This window comes from Mycteria americana, chromosome 1, assembly GCF_035582795.1.
Source record: "Mycteria americana isolate JAX WOST 10 ecotype Jacksonville Zoo and Gardens chromosome 1, USCA_MyAme_1.0, whole genome shotgun sequence".
Taxonomy (NCBI): Eukaryota; Metazoa; Chordata; class Aves; order Ciconiiformes; family Ciconiidae; genus Mycteria; species Mycteria americana.
Genome location: NC_134365.1, coordinates 77,023,905 through 77,047,360, shown reverse-complemented (window position 1 = coordinate 77,047,360; position 23,456 = coordinate 77,023,905). Strand labels below are relative to the sequence as shown.

At 48.8% G+C, this 23,456-nt stretch overlaps 1 protein-coding gene across 9 annotated transcripts in view; it reads right to left on the bottom strand.

The window, feature by feature from the left end:
• The window catches only part of PPFIBP1 (PPFIB scaffold protein 1), a 120,439-nt gene extending 98,122 nt beyond the window's left edge, over positions 1-22,317 (bottom strand). For 7 of the 9 annotated variants that reach the window (XM_075506891.1, XM_075506936.1, XM_075506903.1 and 4 more), the window contains exon 1: positions 22,089-22,317. The gene's annotated coding sequence lies outside the window, so the exon portion shown is untranslated. The remainder of the gene's footprint in view (positions 1-22,088) is intronic. The other 2 variants (XM_075506912.1, XM_075506943.1) reach the window with 1 other exon arrangement.
• Positions 22,318-23,456: the final 1,139 nt, after the last annotated feature.

The following is a 23,456-nucleotide window of genomic DNA, read 5'->3' as shown; positions in this document are numbered from 1 at the left end:
AAATAGTCTCCCATACTTGACCAAATAGTAAAGTACAGCTCCTGCTGTATTTACAGGGCAAGTTATCACTGGCAAAAACATTGGTTTTTATGGGGTACAGTACAAAGGAAGATGTAAGAATACAGGTAAGTTGTTCTGAATTTGTACCCCAGTACTTTCCAGTGGCTGCCTGAAGTGCTTTTGTGATCATAAGCAGTCAGTTGTTAAGATTTTCATTAGGAACAGGAGTACTGCCCCAAAAAGAGGCAAAGGCCATTTTACTTTGATTTCCACAAAAAAACCTAGCTACTGAGCTCCAACACAATTTCACTTCCCATTCATTTCTCGTTTACTGCCTTGTGCACAGTAAATAGAGTTTAAAAGTCCATCACTGAACCACGAGCATCTTGAGGTCTTGTCACTGGGGAAAACTTTTTTACTGCAACCACTAGCACAAGAGGGTCACCTCATTGAACAGTCCAGGAGAAGGCAAGCCATACTGTTACTTTTGTGTAACTTGTCAAGGTAACTCCTTAGGTATAGCACATATCTAACACCATAAAAGACAAGGTCTAGTAGATGTCAAACTTGCAGAGCCCTGAATTTAAAAGAGGATGCAAGTCAAGACTAGCATCAGACAGGACTACATAAAGGCAATGCTCTACAGAGGGTGATCTAGATGAACCAGAAGAGCATGAGAAATGAAGTGCAGAGAAGAGACAGACAGATTGGGAAGAGCATGTACAAGCTGTGTGTGCAACACTGAACAGCCTGGTGCATGGAGAAGCCGGCCAGATCTCTTCTCCTGTGCTTGAAACGCGTCTCAAGCACAGGGCTGCCAACACGCAACACCACATTCTTTTTTAATTCAGGATTTTTTTCCCATTCTTTATGCAAGCTGGGGACCTGCAGGCTGAGAGATCACCTGCTGCAAAATGAAATTACTAAAACAGCTTACTGCAGGTCCTGCCAGGCTCATTAAACCACGGTAACCCTCACATACATGGCAGCAGCGCAGCTGGTGATAATGCATTTCCCCTTCCTGCTTGCATCACTGATTCTTACTCATTAGGGCAATTTATAATAATCTTCATATAGAACTCCTTTATGTAGCCTAATTTGCCAAGAAGTAATCACTCACTCATTCCCCTGGTAATATAAATGAGACAGAGCTGTAAAGTGATTTCATTTGCTGTTTATTCCATGGCTCTCCTTTCCAAAAGTTTCTTTCAGATGTTCTGTATGAAGCCAGATACATTGGGTCATCAGAGAACATCTCAGATACGCAATGTTTCATCAAGTTTTTTGTGGAAAAGATGTGTAATTTAGGAAGCTGTACATCTTTGAGTTTACTTGGCATTTCTTGCCAAAAGAAAGCCATGAACTTCCTTCCTTAAAGAAAAAAACAAAAAAGCCCAGAAAGCATTGAAGAATTCAACTCTCCACTTGGAGCAGGGTAAATAGAGTTTATCTGATGCTCAGAAAGACTCGCATCCATGTAAAACAAGGACAGGAAAGGAGAGCACGACAGACACCCTCTTATAGACCTGTACCACACGCAGGACGACAGCGATGCAGATCTCTGTCTGCCCTGGCTCGCTTCTCCCCCAGAGTCGCAGCAATGCTATCTGGTAATTACGCTGCAGTGTGGTCTGGCAAGCCACAGGCTTCTGGCTTCAGGTTCAGGGCTCTGCTGCCAACTCATTCGGGGGCTCCAGCACATCTCTTTACCATATTGTTTCAGGCTTCCCTCAGGGAAAGCAAGAAAGACAGCCTAAACCCAGAGCTGTTACTCTATGCTAAGACTACAATCCTCTGTATGCAATCCAAACTTTAAAGGCCAATCTCACTATAGCTTTTTCAATATTTTGTTGGACAATAAATATTCCGGATGCTGAAAAAGTCACTGCTGAAATAATCACTGTCCTGCCCTGACTACCACTCCCTACAACTGAGTCAAAAATAGGGAATACAGATTTGTATCCAGCCTTCCCTGTAATTCAAGAGTTCACGACAGATTATTTTGCTTCTGGCCGAGTCCTAGTCCTTGCTGAGCCCTCAAAATTTCTGTAAACACTCACCAAGGAAAGGAAAATGAATCATTGGCTTGCAGCACCTCATTACACACAAACCTCATTGCTTTAGCTGTTTAAAACCATCCACCCCAAGCAAAGGAATAGGCTATAGTTACAAACTCTGAACCACAAAAATAGTACTATTTAAGACAAAAGGGAGAAAATTGTTTTTAAAGAGTAGAACAATTCAGACAGTCAGTATTTGCAAAGACCTTCTTCTACATACCTCTACGCTTCTGTGTTTCCAAACAGCCTTTCCATACTGCAGTGAGTTTTGTGTAATTACTAGCTAGGTACAGAGAAACTTAATTGTACTGTATTGACAATTAAGGTTTTGACTTCCTATCCAAGGGCTCTACTACTTTTAATTAAAATTGCACATTGTAACATTGTTAAGACTACGCAAATCCATACCGTGAAGTCAGCTCTAATAAACGCACAGGTAATCTTTGAGCTTCCGTACAAGGACGGTACAGAGTCAAAAGTAAGTTTTGTTAGTACAGAAAAAAACCAAACAACCAAATACACGAGGGTCCAGGAAATTGTTTTGAAGGCTGAACTTCGCATAATCCATCCTCAGTGTCTTTTCAAAGCCACTACACATCTCCTCAACTCCCTGTGTTATTAGAGCGCCTTACAACAACATTTTCCATCAGATTTGCAGCAGATTGAGGATTGCAGCTGGGATTTCCCATATGACAACCATGCAAACCAAAGCCAAGAAGAGGCAAGACCCAATGGTGCTGCAATGTCAAGAAAGTGAGAGCGCATTGAACAAGACCAACAGGAGAGTCTGCTAACCCAGGCTAACACCGAGGATTTTCTCTCTCTCTGAAGATAAAGGAGCCGGTTTTGATTCAAAGGGCACTTTTGACAGGGTTATAGCACTGACTTAATGGAGCACCACCTAAATATCCACTTCCTCAAGCCAAGGCTGGATTAGTCCCAGAAAACCAAGTTCTGACGCTTGTACATGCACATCATGAAAGCAGAGGGAGACGGTGCCAGGGTAGGGCTAAACCAATTTTGAGTGTTTTCTGAGTCCTTTCATGTTGGTCACAGATCCTTTATAGTCGGAGTTGTGAAGATGCGGTCTAGTCATGAACCCCAAGGGAGAATGATCCAGACATACGTGTACCCACTGATTCAGGAGCTGGAGCCATTTGCTCCCCCAAGCAGCTGCAATTAGCCCTGAGACAGTCCAAAGGGGCAGGGTGGGGTGGGAAAAGGGAGGAAGACCGAAGGAAGAGAGAGGGAGCACATGGCCACCTGCAAGCCCTCCCCGAGGAGGCTGCCTCTAACTGGGCTGGAGGGAGAGGCTCTCCCTGCCGCATGGCCATCCTGCTCCAGCCTGCTCAGCCAGGGAGGGAGAAGGGCTGTGTGGCAGGCAGGCACATCTGGCAAGCAGCTCCCATGGGTGGCTGCCAGCTCCGGTGGGGTGACACTGCTCCGGGCCAGACAGGGCAGCGGGGAGCTCTGCCACAACACCTCACCAGTCATCTCTCTGGCTTTGCTCAGTCTAAATTCGATGGGGCTGATCATCCGGGTGAGCACCTATGTCAACGCACCCCATGCGGTGTTATAGCTGCGACGGCTGGGAACTAGTTTTGGCAAAGTGTGGGGCTTTCTGGAAAGCAGAGCCAGGAAAACGACAAATAAAAGCCCATACGATTTGTCTCACTGGTCCTCCCAGTAGCCATTTCATTACATCACTATTTTCCTAACTAATAAAGGTCAAACTATGATTTTTGTTATTTTAGATTTATAGTTTCTCTCAAATGAAAGGAATTCTTATGACAGGAAGAAGCACAAAGGAGATTTATTTGCCCTACAGATACTGTAGCAAATTCAGTTCAGAAAGAAAAAAAAAGAAACACTTACTTCCCTAGTCTTTTTAAAAAGGGAGAAAACAGTGAACAAAAAGCCAAGATTATTAGCAGACAGAAGAAAAAAAAAAAAGAAGAAAAAGAGCAATCAGAGCTTTTATTCCCAAGAGCTCCTAAATAACTTGGGAGACTCCAAGCGAGGCAGCTGTACTTCCTGTGACCTGCAGCGTTCAGTTTGGGAACAGGAGGAAGGTCACTGCCTTGGAACAGCTCGGTACACCCACACTGCGCATGCTGAGCACTCAACTCAGAAATGTGTTACACCGGGGCAGAGAGATGAACGGAAAGATACTGTGAGAAGGTCCTTTCTCACGGCACAGGAATGGAAGACTACTGGTCTACGGAGCAGACCCGCAAAGGGCACCCGCTCAAGCTCGTACATGGTAGCAGGCTTCTCTCAGGACTCCTTCGGAGCAGAGTCTGCAGCAGCGATGGGAGACAGAAAAGCTCTCTCGCAACACACAGTTAAGAGAACGCCAAGCAGATAACATGCACGTGCTGTCCTCGCTCCCAGCTTCAGGCAGGCTGGGCATTTGTAAGCATGATATTACTAAATAGTAAATTCAGTTCATGATGCACCACACTATTAGCATGCTTCTTGCTATAAAAAGCATTTGGAAGTGACACAAGCAGCTATACATGCAATACTTTTTACAATGCACATACAGCCCGAGGAACATCACTTGATGTATTATTGATAGGCAGCCATTTCTGAGGCGAGACGGACTTTGAACAGCATTGCAGCAGGAAGGTAGGGTACAGGGAAAGAACATGACAGAACAAGAATGCTAAACTGCTGCAGGACTTAGATAAACAGACTAATTAGCAGAGACTTTGTCTACATTGAAAAATTAACTCAAGCGTTGCCCCTAACTTGACCTCCCATCTGCATCTTTAATTGGAGTACAGCACTTTTAACTTGATTTGGCGGGAGGCACAGGCAAAAGTTTTATTAAGCACATTTAAGCAACACCTAAACACTAGTGCAAGCAGGCAACGCTCAGGGATCCCTAAGCCCTCCAAGTTTTCCCCGCTATTTTCCCTCTGCCATGCACACAGGCGCACAGGAACACCACCCTTGTACCCTGTGGACAAATTCAGAAAGCAACTGAACTGTTTTTAGAGATATATATTTTGTATATAAATATTTATAGAGATTATATATATATTTAAAGTTTAGTGCTATATATATAAATACAGCAGAGCATTCAGACCCCTTGGCATCCTGCAAGCAAAGATACTGCTATCCAGAGCAGTATCCTTCCTTCAAAGGATGCCCTTGAGGATGGCTTGAATCGCTCGAATGAGTCGCTTGAGCTTGACTCATTCGAGAGGGGTCAGCTCTGCCAGGATACACAGCTGGGACCACCTCTCCCCACAAGCTCTTCTCTTCAGCCACTCACCAGGGGAAGGGTGGCGAGAGCACCATTCAGTATTTCAGGCACACAAGCCCTTCATCGCTAGCAGGAGCCAGCATCAAGCTCAATATACATGGGCAATACTGCTACGGACTTAACTCAGTCCTGAAGGATGTCAGCAGGCAGAAAGGAGGCGAAGTTGCTGGTCCCTGTGGAACAGGAGGAGGAGGTAACAGTTACGCTTGCCTAGAGCAAGGAGGCATTGCACCCTGACTCAGGATCCCTTGCATTGGAACCCAGCCAGAGAGCCCAAATAATAGCCCTTCTGCTCACAAAATCACTGCTGAATCTTGACTGTTCACAAGCTGTCTCAAATACAATTTTAAACGCATTTAAAATACAATGGGGAAAAAAATTCCCACCTCGTTTCACCCTGAGAAGATACTAAATCAATGCTTTCTCCATTCTGGCTTTGACTGTTTTTCATTACTCAGTTCCCCCACAACTAAATGCTTTCTTCAAAATTGACAAATTTTAAAGTATTGGGGTTTTATGTATATTTTTATACTTCCTCCCTGCACGTGATGTCATTGGAAATCTTTAAGTATTACATGTGCACAGATACGGGAATTTTGCTTTTACGTGGATTAAGTGTCTGCATTGTTTCTTTGAATCATCCAGCTTGTGTCCTTTACACAAAATTAAATTAACACAAAGCATCTTTTAATAATTATAAGAGCTCTCCGACAATTCAACTTGCAAAAAGACAGACCAGCATTCTGCATTACAGTCAGTGGTTTATCAAGCATTTTGATGGAAGATTTTGTTCAAAGCCTTGTCCAGAAATTTAACACCACCCCGTACTATTCCAGCGATGCAGTCAATGAACAGAAAACAATGACAACAGCACAGCCAAGCAACCACTCACTCTGTTTACAGGCTAAGTTGCTTCACAGTCTTAAAATCTGGAAGTCTCTGGATACCAGCTAACGTAATCCAACTGAGCTGCAGCCAGGATCAACTCCGTGAAGGCAAGTTAATACTGATCTGCTTTATTCTGTTTTCCTAAAATGAAGCCAGCTCTGCACCGCTGGAGGCCCCAGCCTTGTGAAGAAGGGAGCCTGGCGGTTCCACTCCCAAAACCTGCACGGGGTCTTGGCAGAGACTTCTCAGTACAGGTCACCTCAAAGGATGCACACGAGAGGGACGAGGAGAAGAGATGCAGAGAAAGACAGATAGCATCAAGGTACTGAGAGGACTCGAAACAACAAAGCCACCCAGGGACAAAGCCTGCTACGTGCATGTGAGCAGTGGCCCCTACCGAATACATAAACCATGGCCAGAGGCAGCAGCCCAAACCACAGGAAAGCCCTCGCTTCGACATCCCGACCTCTCCACATGCTGCTTGATCACCTGTGCCTCCCTGAAAAGCGTTGCTCCCGCTCAGCCGCACGGTCTGCCCTTGTACGCTGCGAGGGCTCTGCACATTATGCAGTCAGGCAACCCTGTCTCGGAGAAGCTCAGGATCCAAAAGTAGGAAGACAGATAAAAGGCCTGATAGCAGGAAGGCAGTGAAAATGAGGGAGGCAACATATCCCAGCCTCAGAGGGAACAAGTAGTTAGAAACAGAGCTTAGCCTGGCCCTGTCCACCCAGCAGCAGCTCCAGCACGAGCAGAGCTAGCTTTTGTGCAAATGCTGAGACACGGAGAATATTCCAAACAAATATTCCTTGAGGGGGAAAGAAAAAGAAAGATGCATCAAGTAAGACTTTTGGGACAACTACTTTTGCTCCTGGGTTCACGGGCTTTAGCCTATTTTTAGTAAGTTGTCTTTGCAGATGCCAAAATAACATCTCTCCTCCTCTGTATATACACAGCTGGACATGAATCTTCGCAGCCTGACAGACAGCATCTGCATTCAACTTCACAGATGTGAATTACAATAGGAAGTCTCAAGAGGAAGCCTCTTCTCTGGAAATCCAAACACAAGTAGTTAATATGGTCCCAATGCTGAGCACAGGGCCCACAGGAAGGAGGGACCCACAAGTGCAGAGTTAGAAAGTTCCTTCCTCACCATGAGCAGTATTTCCTCCATCCTTTATTCCTAAGCAGCGTCCCTGAAAAAAAATCAACATGCGTGATTCCAACGCTGTAACACAGAATTGCTCCTTTTCTCCAATACAGGTGCTATCAGCACATAGGATCATGGCTAAGAATCAGCGTTTCACTGGGAAACTGCCTCTCCTCAGCCATCACAGCTCTGCAGAAAGGCTGCAAGCCTGTTTGTGTCCACCAGATCAACACGATCTCTGCGCGGGCAGGAGAGGCAGCCGGACCACATGGGCGCTGCTTTCCCATGGAGAAACGCTGCTGTGTTCCCGTGCTGACCTGTGGTTTGAAATTCCTAGGTGGCATCCATCCCTCTCCAATCCCAGCCCCGAGAGTAGCAAGTGGCCTTGCAAACCCTCCAGAGCATCGCAGTGCTCTGACTGTTCAAGCCCCGTGTAAATCGGACTGTAAAATTACACTGGTCCGTCTCTTGCCTCCACTGCTCTTTGACACCAGCACACCTCCCAGAGCACGCACATTTTTGTATGCTTTTCGTTCCTCACGAGGCCCAAAACACTCACTGGGAGAAATCCGACCACTCCAAAGACACAAGCCAGCAAAGCCCCGTGCCCCCAGGGGCTGACTCCGACTCCATCCAGGGAAAAATCATTCTGGCCTCCAAGGCTGCCCTTAATGCCATCACTGCTGCGAAGTCCACCATACCCTCACCCCAGTGCTGGGAAAAGGGGACGAGGGCCAGAGCCAGCCCCAGAAACACCTTTTCCTGCTGTCCTGGGAAGTGCCAAGCTCCCTGTTGACAGTTTGGCTACCAACCAACCTCCAAGCATTCCCCGACCCCCCCAGAGGCTCTGCAGCAAGAGCGAGGCTGTCGCCCACCCACGCGAAGGCTCCCCCGACCAGATTGTTTTCCCTTGCTTTCCACGTCCCTGCCACATGCTCCGTCACTGTGGAGCGTGAGGAGGAAGCAGGCATACCAGAACGGCATGCAAAATCCCATTGCGTACGCAAACCAGCTCCAGTTTGCCCACATTAGCAGGGCACACAAACTGACCTCTCCCTCCTCCATAGGAAGGAGTGCCTGAGTCCACAACCACAGATCTATCCTCAGCAGGCCCATGTTTAGCTACCTTATCTCCGGCACCCCTCTGCCTCCCTATACCGACAGTCCTCTCCCATAAATCTGCCTCATTTCTTGCAAACGCCTACGCAGCAAGCTTGGCGTACTGGCTTGTCTCAAAACTTCATCAAGCCTCATACAGGCACAGCCAACTTTGAGGAGAATTCACTTTTCATTCTTCATAGTCTCAAAGCTATGCAACATGTTGACTCCGTGCTGTAACCTTCTGTTTATCACAGAACGTGTAACATAGTTTAATTTGGATTAATTTCACGTATGGTTTCTATCAGACCCCGGAGAACCTCTGGCTGCCCTCGTACTTCCGCATAAACATCAACCAGATCCACGCACAAGGCTCTAGATATGGGAAGTAAAGTCTCTGCCTCAAAGCCTTACAGTGCAAGCTAGACAAGAAGGATTAAGGAAAGGACACCACAAATTACAGCGCTCTGAATTTCCCGCACGCCTGTGGGAGACTGCGGGCTGCGGTACAGAGGGCAGGGACGCACGCTTAGAGGACAGACCCCACGGCAAGTGGCAGCGCACGTAAGGAGCATGTCCTCCGACGGGGCCCATGGAGGCCCTTGAGAGGGTCACACGTGCTTTGGCTGCCGAGGCCACTCTTCCTCTCCACCGCTCTCAGAGTGGCCAACAGGACAGGGGACGCTGGCTCCAGCCAGGCAGCGGCATGGCCATGTAGGCTTGCAAAACAGACAGCTGCAACACCAGTTGTTGTATCCTTGACCCTGTGATTTCTAACTCTTGGAGCCTGCAGGGTTGCCTGTTCTGCCACAGCTGGCTCCAGAGGAGCTCCCACCACCTCGCAAGCCCACCTCTACCCCCACTAGCCCAGCCCAGTCTGCCCCAGGCCCTCTGTAGGGCCTGTTTCCTTGCCCCTCACTTCCAGGCCCAAAGACTTCAGCAACAGAGACCCCACCACCACCCCCACGCAGGGGGACGGTATCAGCATGTCCTCCTCCCTTCACCAACCATCTCCCTAACACCTCACCCAGGCAAAGGGGACAACAGCAAAGGCATCTGCACTGGGGTCATCGCTGGGTTTCCATCCCTGTTAACCCCTCTTTCCAGAAAAACACGGCAAGTGGGACAATGCAAAGTTGAGGTCTCACTAAAAGCAAAAGCAGGACTTTCATTGCCTCTAGCAGGAATTTCATCCACTGCGCCGTGTCTTCTCGCTCTGCTTGCAGCAAGTAACATCTTACCCACAAATGGCCCAATGTCTTAGGGCAAAAGGGACAGCAAACCCAGTGCAGCTCAGAGGAAAGGCGGTAGGGTCCCATTTCTTCCTTTCAACACAGAAAAACAGAGACAGCCCCCCTGTTTTGCTCTTCAGTGCACACTCTGCGGGAGCTGTATGAACACAGCTGGATCTAAGGAAGGGACATGATGTTCCTCACAACGTGTAACACTAAAGCCAGGCCCTAATTGCCGCAGCCATAGAAAGATGATACAGCACATTTAGTACGAAGAGGAATTAACTGCAATATAACAGCCAAATTCCAATTTAGCATCAGTAGTCCAGCTGGATACATTGTCCAAAGCGACCAGGCAGCTGATCCTAAACAAATGCCACATATATGTAGTTCCCCTACCCCTTCAGGCCCTTCCCTGCAAAAGAGGCACTGCAATACATCAGTATATCAAGGCAAGTCCCTACAGAAGCATCAGCTTGTTTCAACCACTTCTGTGCTTACAGATGCCTGACAGTAAGTTTAGCCTTGCCTAAATGCAGCAGACCTAACTTTGCAGCCTGTTATTTTTATGCCGTGCCCCAACGTGAACGGAGCAGCACAAGGCACAGACACACGCCACGTACGACCTCACATATATTTTGACAACTGTATTTTCATACCAGCACTGGGTTTCACTAGGAGCAAAGTGACTTTTCAGGACAGCACAGGGCAGTGCGTCAAACAGTTTCTCTTCATGGAAACACAACAGGGCAAGACATTTGTTGCAAGAAACTCAGACACACACCAACCACAACTTTTGTTCATCATATCTCCATGAAACTTTTACTGATGAATGCATGAATTATCATTTACATCAAAGGCAAGATTTCCAGTTGGAAGTTATTTACTTTCACCTCAATCACAGCAGCTCTGGCAGGCTAACTCAAGATACAGATGATGTACGAACCAAGCAGCAAGTGCTTGCATGCTGGGAACTGTTCAAACAGGAATAATTCAATCTTTTTGTAGTCTCACCCTGGCTAATTTGCCACAAGCTGTCTCTTTTCAGATGCTACATGAAACACAAGAAAAAACCCAAGTGGGATTAAGCTGGTACATTTACAATCAGTTAATCTACCGAGAGTTCAGGTCAGTTAGTTTTCTACTTAAAACAAATTCATTTTTTCAGCTTCACAGGGTTAAAGGAACAAAAATTTATTGCAGTAACCAAACATTTCTCACTGGACAAGTGTGCAGTGATTACTTAACTAATGCAAACGATTTTCAGTCCGCAAGCAAGGAATGTGTGGGATAATTGTAGGGCACTCTCTTCCACCGGCATTTTACAAGTACTTTTTAGGTAGCTATGGAGACGTTACAGCCTTTTTCATTTTGCTGTCATAACTAGACAGCTATTGATTGCTTTGTAAAATTCCTTGGAAGAGTAGGGAAGGAAGGGGGAGCTTTAAGTAGCACAAGGTCTGAGATCAAGAAGCTGAAGAAAATGGAAACAGATTTCAGATGCAGACAGCAGCATGGTGGCTCCTTGCAGGAGGCAGCCTTGAACTCCCGGTCCTGCTTTAGTACTTCTGAAAGTAAGGAAGTAACCACTGTATAGCATGCAGGCAAAAGAGGGATAGCTTCCCAACCAGGTCCAAACAGAAAAACATTTCTAGCTACCACTGCCATCACCCTGCACAAAAGGAGGCACTCTCCAACTGAGGGCCTGCTGTGGTTTTGATCCTACACAAAGCCCTCTGGAGAATCCATCCTTGCAATCAGCATGCTGGGGTACAAGATGTCCCCTCTCCCTCCAAGCAGTTCATGTGGAAGCCTCATCCCTGGCAGGCCTTGCAGGTAAATCAGTGCTTCCTCTCCACTTCCCCAGGCATTACAGCCTTGCAACAGATGACTGGTCAAACAATCCTGCACTTCACCTTCCCTCTGACAGCAGCTCAAGAGCGTGCCATAAGCCGAGCAAACACTGGTCCTCAGTGGCCAATTCCACTGTGATGCTCAAAACAATCCCGAGAGAAACGCCATTCACCATATTGACATCTCTATGATCAAACGCTTCTGTGTATGCGGATTTAAGACCGCACATCATGACAAGAGAGTCTGAAACCCAAGATACTGACCTGGAAAACACTGTGTGGCACAGATAAGGACGTGCAAAAAATTACGTATTTAGGTCCCATTCAGAAACTCCCCCAGTAATGAGAACAACAGATCAGGCTCATAACAGATTTTTCCCTTTGGATAGAACAGAAAGGAAAGCCTGTTTGACCAAAATATTTTTCTTAAATTCACCTTAGACCCAGTCACAACAATGGAGCCCGAACGTGCAGAATTATCTCTACCACCAAGCTGCAGGAAGTTTACCAGCACCACCCTGAAAACAAAGCTCAATCTTCTCATCTCCACGTTGCATTTAAAGCCTCACGGCTGTTCAACAAAAGGACACTCTCAAGCAATACCGCAAACAGAGGGAGAGCAAGCAAGACACTGCTGCCACAGAAGTGTCTGCACCTGCGACAGACCTGTTACCACTCCTCTCACATAACGCCCATCCATCTATGCAACCACACCATCAATACTGCTTCATTAATTCATGTGAAGGCTTGAAAGCAGGGAAGGATTAATCATCCTTTAAGCTCCCCAAGAAGCTGGCTGAGGAGTGTCATTATCGCCCTCAGGGCATACGGGTGCCACCAGCCACCGCGGGTGCAAGCGCTTGGTCTAGACGGCACACAGACACTTTCACCACTCCCAGAGACAGGTCGGCCCACGTTCACAACGCCCTGGTCACAGCTTTGCCATGTACTTCTGCGGATGGCGCTACTAGCCAGCGAGGCCACCCAGCCCCACTGCCCACCAGGGCAGGGCTGCACCGGGAGTGGGGCAAGCCAGCCAGAGGGGAAACACCATGGGGCAGTCGCAGGACTCACCCCATCCCACAGCTGGCTGCTCCCAGATGTTTCTGCCACCCCAACACCACCAGCAGCATCCCAGTTTTGCAGCAGTACCATGAATCTGGTCACACACCCCACCAGAGGCACGCCATGCGATTGCAGCGTCCCCGTGCCATGGGGCACAGCCCAGCCTCAGCTGCTCCTGCCGCGTGCCTCCCTCTGGGGCGCTGGGGCAGGAGGGGGGCACATCCGTACCCCCAGCCCAGCAGCAGTCCTCCCACTTGCTTGGAGAGCGGAGCCACGCTGCGCACACCTCCCTGGGGTCTCCCACCGTAACAGGCTCCAGTCCTCCCAAGCAAGGGCGGCGGGAAGAAACGCACACTCCACCCCAGTGTCCAAATTCCTGGTAGTGCTGCACGTCCTGAGGAAGCCGCAGAAAACGTATTTCTGTGCCAGCACCGTCAGAGGTTGCAGTGGTCCTGCCTGGCACTACGCAGGAGGTCCAACACCAGCTCCAGGATGAGTGAGGAAACCTCCGAGAGGATACTTCTGGTTAGAACCTGTTAATTACATGTTTCACATTCAAGGGAAGGTGTAGACCAAGGTAAGCCACTATATGCTCTTTTTGGAAGAGGGAAAAAACCCCACCAAAACCAAAAAACAAGAACCATGAAATACAGAAAAAAATCCCAGCCTAAGACAAAAAATTCTTCTTTATTGAAATAACAAAAACAGGTTCTTAGAGCCAAATTAAGCTTAGCCAAGAAACATAAATATGCATTTCTGAATCCTCCCCTGATGTTTCCTTTACAAACATAACAAATTAAAAGTGCTGTCACAAGTTAAACAAGCGTCAGTTAAGCGGAGAAAAAAAAATGCTGATGGCTCTAAGATCCAACTGACAAGCCTTTTCAGGTCTGCTCTAAACCAAAACCAACTTCCCAGAGATTTAAATTAAAAGTAAAGAAATAGCCTCCTTTGCTTAATCCTGTTTTGGAAGCAGGACAGAGGATACTACAACAAAGCTAGCACCTGAACCCACCAGGAGGCATCTAGCTACCATATGCCTTTCCTGGAGATTAGTTGCTCAACACACCCACCTCTTCTTGAAGAGGACCTTTGCTCCACTGTGCATACAGCTGTGGGCAGGAATTTGGAACACTCAGTGTGCCTTGGCTGCTACAACATGTCCGTATACCCCTCCCTCTATGTAAGCCACTAACCCACTGAAATTGGCTATAATACACACTCTGTTCCAGGAGAACAGCCATTTGCACTCAGATCTTGAGAAAAGCCACCAAGGACGGCTACTTCAGCCTCCAGCTGCAACATGAAGTCCCCCCTTGCAGCACAGAGAGGTCTCCAGGAGGCAGGGGACTGACCTCTGGGGAGCACGCGTCAGCTACGGTGTGGAGCCCCTTCCATTTGCAGTGTACCAGGATTTTGGGGAAGATGCAATTTTTGTCTAGTTCTTAAAAAAGAAGCTCGATGTACCATGCCTCCCCTCCCATTTAACAGAAGTCTATCAAAGATGCTTCCAGTGCAGGAGAGAGACCAGAAAGGCCCCAGCTGAGGAGCACAGCCATGAGACCACCACCTCCTGCGTGTTTTCACATAAAGCGTGTTTTCCAGCTTGGACATTTGGATAGGGAAACCAATGCAGATCTCTATCTGGGGACCTCCAGGAATGCTCCCTGGCCCCACACAGCCACAGCCTCATCCACGTCCCAGCCTTTGCCTCCCCTCGCACCCTGCACACAGCAATTCTAGGAGGCAGCACGCTCCCCACCAGGCTCGCTCCCAACGCTCCTCTGAAATGGACAAAGATGAACCCATGCTACATTTCAACACAAGTTTATAAACCTAAACCAGGGTGGTAGAGGAAACACTTTGAATCCACATGAAAAGCTTGCAAAATAAGGCAAAACAACACAATCACATAGCTGACATCTACAAATACCCATTCACACTCAAGCTGAGGAGATCCCAATAGGCTGTACGCTCCCTCTCCTTGCCAACACCTTGTCTCCACAGGACTTCTTCCATACGAGTAGACTACCTGATCCAAGCCTAAGGGAAAACAGATTCTGGCAGACTCCATATGGCACGAGTGATTTTTACAAACCCACACCGGCTGTGTCCTTGCTAAGCTGTACAGAACCCAAGACTACAAGTGCTACAACTGCGTGGGATAATAACTATTTTCAGAAACACAGAAACAGCTCAGCACTTTTTTACAATGAAGATGCTTTTCCTCACCTGCTCTTCAGGGCAGATGTTAAATTATCAGCATTACACTCTGCAGAACCTTAATTTGATCCTACAGACACCTTCATGTGCCAATCTCATGACGTCCAAAAACATGGAGACCAGCCTCCAAAGGGCCTGCATATTCTTTTCCCCATCCCTTACACTCCCTATGATCTGGGCTAGTCTAAATAGCTAATCTCCTTCAACAGTGCTTACACTTCTCCTGTGTTTTGCAAAGGCTGTATTTCTGTCTAAACTTCATATATGGCTATACCTAGTGAGCACACATACTTTAGAGAGAAAATATCAAGCCAAGACTTCAGTAAAACACCTACCTAGACTTTCTGAATTATTCTGGATCCTTTGAATGGACTTGAAGTTCCCTGAACTCTGGAGGTAATCAGAAATTCAATTTTGCTCAGATCAAGACCCATGCCATGGAAAGACACTCAGCAGCGCAGAACAAACAGTCTAAGCATACTCAGCAAACCCAGCACATCCTCAAAGCACCTGATGTACTGCCAGAACCTCAGATGAAGCTCTATGCGTGTAGCAACCACGCTCCTCCTGCCCTCTACCTGCAGCGTCCCTGGGACAGCAGGTAGCCAGCCATAAACCACAGGCCACAAAAACTACTGTGACCAGCACACAGCCTGCGAGCCACGGCTTGGTCACTCCTTTAAGCGCAAGCATGCTCAGAAACCTTAACCGCACCTCACCGCTGCAGACAGAGAAACCAGCTCTGACATTTTTGCCAAATTCTGCGTTGAGGGGCAAAGGCCAACAAAACAGCCTCCGAGTCACTCGCCAAACCACTCTTCTTGCATCAAGGAAAGACGTCATTATTATTAAGGACCTTCTTTCTGAATTTCAGAATTTGGTCTGAAATCCTTAGGACTCACACTGCTCTAGGCTGAACCCCTCGGCCCGTGAACAGCCAACTGCGAAGCTGGGAGAGAACCAGACTCCCATGACCATGCCCGCTGACAGAGCACATGGACAGCTGTGCGTGCACAGCTGCCACAGCATCAACTGCCCTTCCTCACGCCCAAAACCAGGCCCTGGTGCTGGTTTGGTAAATTCACATGCGCTCTTGTTTCTGTCACTCATAAAAGCGGGGAAAAGGTTTGAAAATGAGGAGGTTGGGCGGTTGTTTGTTTGGCAGTTTGTTTTTACAGTATTAAAGCTATTTTTCTGTTACCGACTAAAAATTGCATGTGTTGTATCTCCCTTCACAACCACTGCAGTGTCCATGAACTATTTGGCATTATATTCTACATTAATATATAAAATATACCCTATACTTTTTCCCTAGATTTTTGTTTCAGAATTGATCAGTCTGAGAAAAGGTATGCAAGACAAATAATTATCATTTCCTCTTATTTTGACACATCTGTTACAGAGCAAGAAAATAAAGTTGTTCTCCCAAATCCATCACATTTGGAGCCACAAGAACTCTTTGATTTAAAATGTGCTGATTCGTGCTAGTGGTTATCAAATTTTTCTGATCTGAGACATAATTAGACAGCTGTCTTTGACAGCGCAAAGATTCTCCATTTTAGAGTTCAAATGCTGCAAGAGCCGGCTCAAGTCTCAGCCTTAAGTTTTCCGCTGATATTTAGGAAAAAGCCTATAAAGAAAGATGCAAGTACAAATCAACTTTTGGATTAGTGTACTTGATCTTGGAACCTTTTGTTCACAGGTGGCATTCAACAGGATTTTATTCATGCAAGAGTTACATGCAAGAGTTACAACACTGTGCCTACTGGAAGTGTGATTATCATCAAGATGTATGCAAATGGCTGCTTAAAGTCACACTTTTTGTTATTTTTAATCTTCCCTCAAACACCATGAGCCAGAGACTGCTTAAATGACCTCTGGTCCTGGTTCTTTGACAGAACCTGCACTGCTTAATGATGCAGAGCAGCAGAAGGGAAAGTGAGCATCCTCACCTTAACAAAGATTGGGACACCGGTCTCCAGCCCAGTGCTGGACAGGAGAGCTAATCTCTCTGCCTAAGCATTCTCCTGTGATGTGGGGGAACGAGGCTTTTGCATCTCCCAGCGGTTTTAGCAAGATTGAGACTTGCACCGTGCTTTTGAAGAAAGAGCAGAACAATTCTGGTCTTCACTAGGGGCCATTCCTCATGCTCCTGAGATGACATGCGGGAGAAGATCCAACGTGCAAGGCACAAGGGTGAGATTCAGCAGCATTCCCCCCAGACAGCACCTCTAACGAAGAGTGCTCTGATGAAGCATTAGCTCTGTCAGTCCAGAGGGGCCAAGCACCCAACAGCAAGAGAGCACAGGACTCCTACCCAGGGGATATGTCAGGTTTGTGAGGCCATACTGCACAGCCTAAGCCCTTCCCAAGCTCTCCACCTGCCTCCCTCGCTAATGATGAAGATAGCCCAGGCAGGGGCAAGGAGAAGAAAGGCTATAGCTATGACTGGCTGCAAGACCTGTATCTAAATATATTTCCACTGAGGAAAGACATCAGCTCTTTACATAATTGGTTTATCTTGGCCTTTTGACAGAAACAGAAGCGCAGCCTTTGGAAAAAGGATAAAGCTTTAACCCGCTACACTTTTCTCGTGTACAGCAGAAGTCACAGAGGAACAACGTGCTCTGGAAGCTAAAGGATATCAGGAAATCATATATGCCCATAGCAAGGGCAATACACATCACGGGCAAGCAACTGCGAGTTCAGTATGATGACTGAATTATTAACGGAAAATTCCAACCTTCAAGCAGAAATAAAGTACTATCTTGGCAGCAAACACTATTAGAAAAATAACAGACGGCCACTATGCTCAGCCTGAGTTGAACCAACACAGAAGTCACCTTGTGAGAGAGGTGAAAAAAAAAAAAAAAAAAAGGAGGGAAAAAATGGATGCATCATTCCATGCATCTCAAGGTGTGTTCACAGCTGAGCACCCTTGCTAGGGCACTCGGAACAAGGACAGATCCAAAGCAAAGATCCCACCAGAAACCCACCGAGACAGATGTTACGACTTAGTGTGATCATCTGCTAAAGTTGCCTGAAGTTGGACACACAACTGCAGATAATAACCCCACAGAGAAAGAAAAACACTGTCCTCCAAAAGAAGGACCAAGCTTTAATTCTGGATGGGATGCTGACTTTTCCAAACATTGGGCAAGAGATGTAATCTCTCAGGAATAACACGGAGCCTTTCCTATGTTATGCAAAGATTAATGCTTGTAAGTCTGCCATCTTCAAAGAGCTATTTGAACAGTAAACTTACTGATTTCTGAAGCTACCATTAAATGGCCACCCTTTTTCCATTCACTGATCACCTGTTTAGCAGCCAACTTTTCAGCACTAACAGCCACTTTCCTACCAAGACACAGGGAAGGCTGATGCCCTAGTCCTACTCAAACTAAAAAAGCCAGCACAAATGCAAAGACTGACAAAGGAAGAGACCTAGGCACAGTACACCTGCTAAGGAGACACTGCAACACACCAGTTAGGCTCTGGGCACACAAACAAATTTACAGTAGGGCAAGACAGGGCGGGAATTTATACTAGATGCTAAATAAATGTCTGGGTATAAACACCAGCAGTAAACACAAGGCAAGGCAATGTCACTTACCTCTCCTGGGCTGGATCCAAGAGCAAAGTCGCTAGTGGGATCACCAACGGGATCTCAAAATTACAAATGGGGAGGGGGGCCACTATTCAGCCTAAGTACAGGAAGGTACTAAGTGGTTTTATTTATGAAGGCATTATGTGGTTTTATGTATTCTTAATGCACAGCTGTATGCACAAGCTCCACACAAGAAGAGTGAACACAACAAAACCCACCTGAACCTTCCAATAAACCTGTTCCTGGCATTTATAAATTTACAGATGTGGCTTGGCCAGACAGAAATAGGTCAGATCATAATTGTACAGCTTTAAAGAAGCAATGTAACTTGAGTTTTGCTTTGAAGCCTGAAAATAACAAAGGTAAGTACGAGAAGAAGCTGTCTCAGGTATACCAATCTAACTTGCACATCATCATTTACAAGCCAAGGCAGAGGTTACCAGCACCTTCTTAAGGAAGGGCATGCAAATTCAGCAGCGGGACAGGGGCTTTGCTGACCACCTCTAACACCACAGTAATTTCCAGGATGCTCCACTATCTCCCTAAATCCTGCCTAATATTTGGGCTCTTACTTTCTCTGTTGAAAACTACTGCAAACCAGTGGACTCCCCAGTCACAGGCATTTTATTTTTTGCGCTCCTCTTGCCCCTCCCCAGGAGTCAGAGATACATTTTTGGACCATCTGTACCAGATTTGTGATCCAGCCACCTCTCCATGCTCCCCCCACCTTCACAGAAAACATACAATGCAAAGCACAACAAAGCAAATTAGTCAGTTATTCAAATGAGTTTACAGCAACACTACTTTGTCCTGAGTAAGCCAAAGGTATATTTTGATGCAATCACACCACTGTCAAGAAAGTGACTAAACCTTCTTTGGTTTTAAACCTCTTCAGGGGAAGGATTTTCACTTCATTGAAACTGCTCCTTGAAGCGGTGACAGACAGAAACATCACAGAAACCCCATTTGGATGGATTCAAGAGACACAAAACCTCTGGAAGAACGCTGTATCGTGCACCTCATAGCACACACCTCATAGCGTTGCCTGTCCTCAGGCCATCCAGACCTGATCAGAGAGCAGGGACCAGACGTTGTCCTCCTCATCACCAACAAGCGATGGGACCAGACAGGCTGGCAGCACCACCTGAGAACCTTAGTCTCCTGGGAATGGCTGTAATATTGGGAATGCTAACGTCATCTTCATGTTGATACAGGTCACAAGCAAAGTCTCCCCATACACCTCCACAGATATTTTCATCAGTACCCCATTCCTTCCTGCAACATGTTTTACACTGCACAGGCCGCGCAGCCGAAAATGGAAACAGGACTTGCATCTAAGCAGGAAAAAAAAGAGATTACATTCAACACAGCTTTCTGCCCCATGTGACATCCCTGACTTCAAGGTACTCCATCCTGTGTTTCAGGGACAAGCAGAAATGTTACTCACCAATTTTTCCAGAGCATAGATCTGCTGCAGAGCACAGATCTGCTGCAGACACATATGCACAGGACACATCAACTTAAATATTCTTCAACAGAACTCTTAAACCCAGAACCGATCCAGCAAATGGATGAAAACCCAGGGCAAAACTCACCGAAGCTGAGGAAGCACTTGAATCTGGACCCATGCATTTTGACTCGGGCTCTTGCTCTTATCTCATTTAAGAGGGTTATAGTAGTTGCTGAATACCTAACAGCACCTTGTTCAAAGGCGGCGTGCCTCAAAGCAGGAGCAACACTGCTGAAGAGGAAACCCACTCGTAAGGGCCCCACTCCACAGCCAGGCAAACACATGGAGCTCCCGCTGCCTTCGGGGAGGAGGGAAACATCAACTTCATACTCCCGGCACAGGAACACCTACCTTAATTTACGAGCAACGCGGCACGCTATTGACTGTCATTCTCATCAGCAAGCCAAACAACTCCCTCTGCTTCTAGGAGCTGATCTATTTGATACAGCTTTTCAAGAAACTGTGCTAAATCCTATTGTCAAAACTCCCCTGGGAGGGGTACTAAGCCAAACTAGGGAGCACTTTGTCTCTTAATTTCTTACTGATGTGAAGAAGTTAAGAGGCCAAAATGCTCGCTGCATTTGGAACCGAGAGTTTAAGCAGATTTCAGTTTTCCTGGTTTCTGGGATGCCTTTCAAACCGACCTACCATGCCGCCTCACTCAGTGCACTGGTTTTACTGAAACCCGTACTTGTGGTTTTTATTATAATTGCAAGTCACTTTTGTCCTTCACAAAGTTAAATCCCCAAGCTATGGCTGCCACCTTTAATAGAAGCAATAAATGCGGAGTTGGCACACCAAAACATCTTCCTCTCAGATATTCGATCGTGTAAGTATGGAGAATATTCTCACTCTGTGACCCATTTTTGCTGTTTACTTTTGGAATACAGAGACACTCAGATTGCTCAATCGTGCTGCCATTGCAATCCATACCAGAGCTCACACACAGTGCTGTTGGTAGTATCTGCGCTTGGGCCGAAATAAGGAGAGCCAGCAGAGTCCCTGAAGGCTCAGACACAGCCAAGCCCGAGTCCTAAACATTTCATCTGTGTTTTTGCAGATGATCAGCAGTGCTGCACTTCCACAGGAGAGCACACGCATGCTGTTATACCACAGCAAAGCGTTTAACCCCATAGCTTACTTCTTCCCCCCACAGAAATAACTACATAGGTGTAAAGCACCTTTTTACTGCTACAGCTGCACCTCAGCCAGGGTGTGAGCTAGCACAGCTATTTCAGTTTCTTTAAAAGTCACAGACCTACAAGAAACAGACCTGGAAGAAATAATTACAGGATGTAAGAACGCCAGGCCTTAAATCAAAACACGTTTGTTAGCTCAAGATAAAACTCACAACTGAGTTCCACAGTACTTGCGGCCGCAGTGTCCTACTAAAGCCTGAAAAGATTCAACTGGAGCGTACCTCTCTCCAAAATTTCCCTAAAAGCTATACCAGTTCCAGCGCGTAAATAAGTTACAAAAGGTCAGAAGCCAATTACCGACCCTCCCTCTGAAACCGCTCTCCTTCCCCCTTCCAGCCGGGATGCAGCAAACGCAGCTCAGGAACACCTAAACGCAGCCTGAGGACAGAGGCCCGGCTGGTTTTTGGCAGGGGGGAGGGCAGGCTGGAGAGGAAGCCCCCTCGCCCAGCACTGCTCGGGCCACGGCTGAGGCGGGCGCTGCAAGCGCGGGGGCCGGCGGGCCCCCAGCACCCCCACAGCCTCTCCCCGCCGCCACGCCGAAAGCTGCCCGCTGCCCGCACGGTGCGCAGCGCTTCGGGGGACACGCGGCGAGTGCCCGACCCGCGGCGCTGGGCTCCCGGCGGGCTCCCAGCCCACGCGTGGGGCGCGCAGCGGCGCCCGGCCCGCCGTTCCCCGGGGGGACGCCCGCTCCCTCCAGGCGGGGCAGGCGGCCCGGGCCCATGGCGGCGGGGAGGAGCCCGCCCCGCTGCGGCCCGCACGGCGCGGCGGGAGCCGTCGGGGCGCGCTGCCGCCGCCGCCGCCCGCGCAAGGCAGCCGCGGGGAAAGGCGCAGCGGGGGCTCATCCCGCCGGGACACCAAGTTGCGGCAGTCGGGCTCGGTTCGGTTTCGGGCAGCGGGGCCGGGCCCCGGGAGCTCCCCGGCGCGCCCCTTACCTGCGCCCAAACCCCGGCGGGCCCTCCCGGCGCGGCCGCGCCTCCGCCTCTGCCGGCTCCGGGCAGCCCCCGCCGCCGTCCGGTCCGCGCCGCTCCGCCGCCCGCCCCGTCCCGGCCGGCCCCGCCTGCGCCCCGCCCCGGACCGCCCGCGCCCCCGCCTCGCACACGGCGGCCGGGACCCAGCGGGGCCGCGCCGGGCCGAGCCGGGCGCTCGCCTCGCTCCCCGCCCCGGGGCCGGGCCTCCCCGACGGGGCGGGCGGCAGCGCCGGGCCGGGCCGGCGACCTGATTGGGCCCGACGGCAGTCACTCGGCGCCGCCGGCGGGCGGAGCGGGCGCGGCGCCGGGGCCGGGGCTGGAGCCGGAGCCGGAGCCGGAGCCCCCCCCCCGCGGCCCTTCAGCCTCGGCTCTGCCCACGGCGGGGCGCCCGGCTCGCCCCGCCCGACGGGAGCCTCTGGAGGCGCCGCCCGCCGCCTCCCCCGGGGCCCGGTGAAGGGCAGGGCAGAGGCGGCCTCCTGCCGGCGGGGCCCCCGAGCTCCCTAGGGCCCGTGGCCCCTTCCCGCCCCGTGGCCGCGGCGCTCCGTGCCCGCCTTCGCGCCTCAGGATCCGGCCCTCGCCTCGGCCACCGGTTGCACCCTCTGAAACAGGCTGTGTTAACCCCCCAAAGTGCTCCCGGGAAGGGAAGGAGGGCCGGTCCCATCCACCCGAGCGGTACCGGTCCCGCAGCTGGACGGAGGCATCACACCTACCGCCGACCTCGGCAGCGAGGGCAGGTGCGCTCCACCGACCCCCTCACGTCTCACCCCTAAAACCAGCCGTGCCTCTCCCACGGCAAAATGGTCGGCAAGGCCTGCGGATATCCCTCCTTCACACAACTGGCGGACTGGGAGGCTCAGCTTGGCAGCCGCGTGCGGCCAACTATTCGTTTTGTTTTGAGTTGACCCAAACCTTTTTTTTTTATTCTCACAGCCCTTCCTCCCCTTCCCTCCTCCAAGGGTTGGGTTCGACAAAACTCTTGATGTAATGTTTTTGTATGTGGAAAAAATGATTTGGTTGTACGGAGTTTCTGACCATAATTTCTAAAAAAGTGGGAAGTTTCCATTCAAAAGCATGTTGAAAGTAAACATTTTGAATTCGCAACAAAAATGGGAAAGTACCCATGCTACGCTGTAGCATCAGTTTCTACAGTTGGTCTTTTTGCCCGTTTTCCTCAAATCCTCATCGAATCTCCAGCAAATGTTACCAGTTTGCTGTCAGCCGATGGGTCAGTGCTAGCGCCGGGCGGAATCACAGGGCTCCCGCATCCAGCACTCCGTCCCTCCTGAAGCGGCCAGAGTTGGACTTGCCCAAAAACAAGCACTTGGAACAAAT